Source organism: Populus alba, chromosome 17 (genome assembly GCF_005239225.2).
Source record: "Populus alba chromosome 17, ASM523922v2, whole genome shotgun sequence".
In the NCBI taxonomy this organism is placed as follows: Eukaryota; Viridiplantae; Streptophyta; class Magnoliopsida; order Malpighiales; family Salicaceae; genus Populus; species Populus alba.
This window is the reverse complement of record NC_133300.1, coordinates 9985424-9993496: the sequence shown is the minus strand read 5'-3', so window position 1 is coordinate 9993496 and position 8073 is coordinate 9985424. Positions and strand designations below refer to the sequence as shown.

The following is an 8073-nucleotide window of genomic DNA, read 5'->3' as shown; positions in this document are numbered from 1 at the left end:
AGCGAACATTTACTATCACAAAGATAGTCAAGTCAGCAGCTATTTGTGGTGGCCATCGACAAAGAAGATGGTCCCGATTGGTTGATGTGGAGACTAAAAAAGTGAAACAGAGATTTCCAACCCAACCAATTTAGGAAGCCAGGAGAGTGAGGGCTTGGCATGACAGTAGTCATGTTTAAGTGACCCGCCAACATTGATGAAGTTGAAAATTCCAAGAGGTAGCAATTGAAGACAACATCCTAACAAAAAATTAACCACCTTGGTTAATCTATATGATAAACGACTTCACAAAGAACTACACAGAGAATGAGCACTTTTGAAGAAGAAAAGAGTAATCAGGTTCCTTTCATCTTTTTAAGGTCGGGAGGGATCACAAAAAAAGAAAAAAAAAAATTGTATGGCTGCAAATATAGAGCACTTCTCTGTTTTCCCCATAGTTCTTCTGTAAAGCATTACAAGTTTGCCAATTTTATGCATGGATGCAAGGATAGGGGCAGAATCCTAGATTGTTATCCTAATTGATGGTGGCCATAGTTTTGACTTTTTAAACTTCTCAAATAAAATTAAGCCTTGTCGGAGAATAAATAATTCAAAAGAAATTCTAGAGCATTGTAGGAGAAGATTTGTAATGATAAATGTAAGCTCATGTGTTAGAAGAAGGAAACATATGAACATAAAAATCAGGATCCTTCTCCTTTTGTAATAAGATTTGGACCATTATTTATTCTCTACACATCAAAAAGAAAAAGGAAGTAGGTTATGAAGTATTATCGGGATGTGATTGTCGGAATTATCAAACACAATCTCTACGAATGCATATAAAACTTGATGCCCTGCACCTACCTCTTAAATAACAACAATCATTAGAATACAAACTTAAAAGGTTGACATCCATCCACACATCAAAAAGAAAAAGGAAGTAGGTTACGGAGTATTGCAGAGACGCATTTGTCAGAATTATCAATCACAACCTCTACGAAAGCACATAAAACTTGATGCCTTGCACCTACCTGTTAAATAACAACAATCATCATAATACAAACTTAAAAGGGTGACATTGAGAAAATACATCAATCTCATTAATTGTAAATGAGATAGTGCATAATGAAACATACATGGAGTAGTTGATGTCTATCATTAACTATGTACGTTTGGAAGAGATCACCAAATACAAAACGAATGGCTACTAAAGAAACACACTACAACCTCATAACATAAGTTTTATATCAATTAACTCCAATAAAAGTTTATTGAAAAGTACACCAACAAAAAAAAAAAATCAAGGACACGATCACTCACAATGAAAAAGAAAATTCTTGTCAGATCCTTTAGCACCAATTGCAGAGAACACAGATAGCCCATTTTAAGTGGATCAAGCCAAAGTCAATTTCATATTGCAGCCATTTGTCACAGGCAGATTTGCTAGAAAATTGGGTTGCCTGAACTTGTTTTTGATAAAGGATGCTAAGATGCTATTCATGCTCTAATATACCGCAAGTTACTAAAAAACCATTTATGAAATAAAGATACTGCACATAGCAAAAGCCCATCTACCACATAAAAGTGTCTTTTCCTGACATAGACCATCAAGATAAAGAAAGAAAATACACTTCAAGGGTGGGTACAAAGGAAAACAAGAAATTTGGAAAAGAAAAGAAAAGAAAATGAAATTGGAACAGAAACTAATGTTAATACTCAAAAAGTATATTAATAAATCACAAATAGCAGATTGACATTGTAAAAGCATGAGGAATAATTCTTTTCTTTTTATTTACTCATTTTTCAGTATTTAAGGCTAAGACACATCAATGCAACATCAGTCTATCACCTCAAGTGCAACAGGTGGCAATAATAAATTTTTTTCCTAAAAGTCACACACCTAAGTTAGCAACAAATATACAGAAACTTTTGGGGCAATATATTACCATACACCCATCAACACATAGGCATGCATGATAGCAAGCAAAAGGCCTATCAAAAAGGAGATCATAAATATGGAAGTAGCTTGGAAGGCCACAAAAGCTTCATGTGAAATAGAACAAATACCTGTTAAGGATACTTTACAGCTGCTTCTCAACAAGGTTGAGATATCTTACCTCGATGCGATCTCTTCTAAATTTAATAAGCTCCTCTTTAAGATCTTTTATTTATTAGTTCACCTGGGATAGTTCATGTTTTTCCTGTGGTGTTAGTCATCAATAAGCTCTATGCCCACCTCACCTTGTTTCGTGGTCGCACTGGCTTAAGCTGATCTCTTTGATTAGTGACATCTACAAGAAATTTTTCCTATAAATAGGACCCAATGGCAGAGGAATCAGAACACTTGTGTTCTTAGCTTATCAAATTCACAAGTTCACTTTCCTTTTTCCACAATGATCTACAAAAACAGAAAAGTCTAGTCAAACTATGCCCTTTCAATAAGCCTAACCAAAATAGAAAGATAAAACGATACATACTTCCGCTCATCTTGTACCTTGTTTCTCCGTGCGTTATGACTATTGAATCCTTCACAAGACTAGAAAAAGACGATTTCAGCTCTCCAGCTCTCAACGTAGGCATTTCGCACTTTGAAGTCTGCATTCAGCCTATAATTTTCTTCTTGAAGTTTTTGCTCTCAAGATACACACAAGTAGATGACTTATTTAACATCAAAACATCATAAGATAAAGGAAATGGCAAGAAAGGGCATGAGGACTTGCAACAACAGAGTCAAAAAGTTCAATTGCATACTCATATCAAGTAACAAAACATCTTTATCTAATTTCAATTAATCCATACATGTACACATAAACCTTAACGAAAGTCCATCGTAAAATAGAAATTCTTAAGGGGGTCTTGTTTTTAGTTTAATGGCGGCCATCTAATAGTTACTGCTATAGACCTTGAATAAAACCCGAATATTTGTAGCTAGTACAGAATATGGAAAAGGTAAAAAAACTTATCATCGAAGTGTCCAATTAACGTGGAAAAGAAAAATCAATTATTTCTCATAACATGATGGTTTCGGTTCCTTGGACTAAAATAAAAGATCACCCAACAATGAGTGAAGGAAAGAAAAACCTAGCAATCCACAAGAAGCTTCCTTGAATCTACAACGAAAGTAGAAGAGATGATATCCACAAGAGTAAGAAAACCTGTAAAATTGCAAAAAATCAAATTTCATTGGACAAGCATCTAGTATTAAGACTGAAAAATATGTGTGCCTATACAGGTCCCCCAAATCCTACACTAGGTTAAATCAAAGCAAGTACAAAATCCCTAACATATTAATTTAAGTAACAAAATACCCAAATAATTCTTAAATAATGATGTTTTAATTACTTGTTTGCAACTTCTCCATCTACTAGACTGTGTTTTATTATTATCTAACATGTTAGCTGTATCAATTAGTTTATTGACTGCAAAGGATAAAAATCTAATGTGAGGCACTTCTAGCTGAAATTATCGCTTAGGTAGTAGTAATATGTGAAAAAATTTAGTTGAGGAGATACCTTACATTTTAGCATAGCACGACGTTAAATCATAGCATCATCCTGAAAGCAAAGCACATGTTAAATAAAAGCTTTCAGCATTCTTTATCCCCAAAAAATAATTAGCTTTTTTCTCTTTGCTAGAGTTTGATACCTTGGCTTGGATATGTCCTAAAATGACACAAGTCTTTCACATCAAACTCAAGCTTAGACTGTTTTTCATGGCTTGTGTTTGTCGTTGAAGTAAAGATACATAAATCATAATCTCACGTTAAAAACAATAAGTACAAAAGAAGACATTTAAGCATTAAAATCCAGTACCGTAGTACCTCGTCACATGCCTTAAGTTTAGCTTGCCTTATCTAAAGTTCCTCCTGTTTCTCAATGACATTTACATGTTGATCTAGTGCCTTCTTGTTTACATGGTTGAATTTCTGAAGTTGCTCACTGCACCAATGAAGCATTTTATGCAACTCTTTCACACTTCACTTATACCTGAATGTTCCAATAAAAGAGAGCATGTCACTTTTGAAAAGCTAAATGCTTCAGTGGAACCATGTAAACATGACCTATCTTAGTAAGTAACGAGTACATGTGGAGGAAGATCAAAACATCATCTTTTAGGATTTCAGCAAAGATAACGGTTGGCAAATCAAGCAACATAAATTGATTTAAAACATTGATTACAGGACATAATAGTTTAACAATATATTAAAAGGAAAAAACAAAAAACTAAAGCTTAGACTAGTCATTTATCCCACAAAGAAACAATAAAGCAAATTCACAGTTAAGAGTTCTTGTGTTGTGACTTCAGCCAATGAGTCTATTCATCCTGTCAAAAACACCTAGAAGAACGATTAGTCAAAAAAAATCCTTTTATAGTGAAATATTAAAATCAAGTTTCTAGAAACAACTCAAAACACACTTTAAAGTTATTGTGTTATGACTTCAACCAATGAGTTAGCATCATTTAGTTCATGCCCCTTCAATTAAGGACTAACATCTCAGACTTCACAAAGGATGTTATGGCTTCCAACTTTTGTTTTTGTCATTTCAGAGTAGTTGTGAAATTAGTCTCTAGCTATGTTTTCTCATTTTAGTCTATGTGATGGAAACTGCACATTCATGAGTTTTCTTACATCAATGTGATCTATTCTACATAATTATGTTCATAAACTTCAACTTTGAGCATTGATAATCATAAAAGCCCCCTGTCATAACAACTTTCTTCCTTAATCACCTGATCATTAGTAACTTGTTAAGGCATCATAAACATGTAAAAGGATCGTCATGTATAAGGCATCATAAAATATAAGATTTTTGTCCTAACCATCCATAGTTATGCAGTCCAAACCATCAGTTTGTGGACACATCCAAATTTGGACAGATCACTATTTAGGTAAAAAACTTAGGAGAATAAGAAGAATATGCAACGATATTAGCATGTAGGCCATCATAAACATGTACAAGGATCATCATGTATAAGGCATCATAAAATATAAGATTTTTATCGTAGCCATCATAAACATGTACAAGGATCATCATGTATAAGGCATCATAAAATATAAGATTTTTATCCTAGCCATCATAAACATGTATAAGGATCATCATGTACAAGGATCATCATGTACAAGGCATCACACAGATAATTTATCCTTACCTATTAAGTAGGATAAAAGTGGCTTGTCCTCATTTCAAAACATTAAGGTGCCTAATTATCTAAGTTGATATGTTATTATCCCCAACCACCACATGAAATAAGTTGCTCTAAAGACATATTGATATGAAGTACATCATTCAAATGATAATTTGACCATGGCAGAAGGTCAAGAGATTGCTAGTGATTATGCCATATCATCTAGCAGATTGGTAACACAACTCTAAGAGAGAAAATATTTAACATAATAGAATAAACTAGGTAAATTACCTGCATGATGGTTGTTATAGGAATGATGAAAGAAGTCGAGTGAGGATTACTTGAACTAATCCAAGAAGCCGAGTAGAAAAAGAACCTAGTAAAAATGGGAAAAGAAAAAGCAACAGTGTTTAGGTCAAAATGTGCAATCTTATGGAGAAGCTTCTAATTAAGATGTTTTAACAATTGAAAAGGTCAAAGCACAAAACATTTAGATCGATAATCACGGTAGCTATCCGATTACAGTGGTGTGACTAAAAGTGATGTAACAAAAAGAGCTATGAGGAATGGAAGCAAAAGAGCTGAATGGGGTTAGTAAAGGTAAACGGTGCTGGAACAGTATGAATGGCAGGTATTCTCGCAAAGCTGCTCAAAAGTGTGGCGATCTGGTTTGATATAGGTGTTCTACTTTGAGGATAAAGGTGTTAGCACTTGAATGTGATGCAAATTTAGGCATCCTCCTAATGTACATAATATTTTGTAATAAGCACACAAATAAAGGAAGGTACAACAACCAGTGGAAGAAACAAGAGACATCGTAAATCTATAATGACTTACCAGTTTGATCATACTTATTTTCCTCTTTGTCATCTACTAGCATGCCTCTCCTTGTATACTTCAACAAGTAATTTTAGGCAACATTCTATGAGATTCATAAAAGCACTACATGAATAAACCTATATGCATGTCCAAGCATCTAAAAGGTACTCTCACCTCCAATAATTTTTGTCGAGCATCATGGAGTTCTGTATCATAGATAGTATATTCTAGACATTTCTGCTACTTGTTAAGCTGCTGATATTTTTCACCACGTCTTTGTCTTCATCCCTTTCCTTCAGCCTATCATCCAAGTACAGAACAATTGTCATTATTTGCTTTATTTCATTCCTTGGTTACCACAGAAAATAAAATTATACACGCTGAAAACAACCTCAAAAGAAAACCCAACTCAACTATCCCCCCACCCCCCCCCCCCCCAAGAACAACAACAATAAGAAGTTGAAGAGCCAACCAAGAAAAAATTAACATAGCAAAGACTAAAACTAATCAAACGCAAACCCAGAAAAAACATAAGCCAGAAATAATAGAACAACAACATAAACACAATAAAGAAGGAACTGTAAAATTAAAAAAAAAGAATAAAGAAAATAGAAAATAGAAAAGGCCGGAACTAATAGAATGAGTAGACTTGAACCAACCATAGCACCAATAGAAAAAATATTTATGACACAACAAAGATAAATAAGGCAATATCAAAGTACAAAAAACAACAAAATCTACAACAAGCACAATCAAGAAAGCAATAAAAAAATCATAAGATTGGAAGTGAGAGTGTATGATGAAACATACGAGTACTTGATGCCTATCATAATTGCATAGGTTGAGGAAGAGATCATTCAATACAAAATGAATGGCTACTAAAGAAACGTACTGTAAGCCCATAACAAAATTTTGATATTAATTAACTCCAATAAAAGTTTATTAAAAAGGACACCAAAAAAAAAAACAAATCGAGGACATTATCACTCACAATGAAAAAACAATTATTGTCAGGTCTGTTATCTTCAACTGTAGAAGACACTTGTAAGAGAAATCACAGGGTAACTCATTTTAAATGGATCAAGCAAAAATCAAATAAATTGGTGAAACAAAGAAAGCACAAAAGAAAACTAATAGATTAACCAAGATCCAATCAGTTCCTAAAAACAAGGAACTGCAACAAAGAAATGCATCCCACATCCTCGTCTTGATCCTCGCTCCCCCATTTTTAACTCCCATAAGGTGCTCTTTTCAGCCTCCCAACATCTTTGAACATATAACTCATTATACAATGTTAACATTTCTAGAATTTCATGATTTCAAAAGGATTACACACAAACACATGTATGATGACGAAGTGATGATATCTATATATATATATATATATATATATATATATATTAAATGACAGATTTATGGAACTACCATGCTTTCACAGCATGAATCTTGGTACGCCAAATTACAAGATGGACAATTTCTTGCAGAAGATGCAGGAATTACAGTATAGGTCTGGTGTCCCCACCAATAATGCAATTCATATTTATTGTTACCAAACCATAAAATGCACAATGCAGATATTGAGTTTATTATGGTCTTAAAAGGTTAATATTCACTTAAGAAAAAAAAAGTTATAGGCAATTCAATCATGTTTGGCAAAGACATCCAAATATTGTGTTCATAAGATGATTTATGAGATTTTGATCCATAATAACATTCTAGTTGTAGTCCCATTGGAGTGTAAACTTGGGTGGTGATATTTGCAAATAGTTTAGTTCATCATATGTGCATGAACTTTCTCTTCTTGGATAACTTTCTATGTTCTCTCTCAACTTGCAATTACTAAAATATAACTAAAATAAAGTATAGAGTCAAAACACAATAACCAAAAAGAACAAGGACAAAAGATGAACAAATTGAAACTTGATGGATGAAATAAAACTTTTGTGCCATTTTGTGAAAATGTCATGTTTCTTACATCGAAACATTTAAGAACACATTAGATTAAAACAATGAAAACTTAACTTTAAAGGATAAAATTAATAAGAAATTAAGTTCAACAATAAAATTGTAAATTTTGCAAAATATAAGGACTGGAATGTACAAATTTGAAAAAAATCTAGAGCTAACAAGAGTGAACAGTGCTTTTAT

The 8073-nt window shown here is 33.2% G+C and overlaps 1 pseudogene; it reads right to left on the bottom strand.

The window, feature by feature from the left end:
* Positions 1-8073, bottom strand: part of LOC118058312 (NADPH-dependent aldo-keto reductase, chloroplastic-like) — a 55648-nt pseudogene that overhangs the window by 27815 nt on the left and 19760 nt on the right.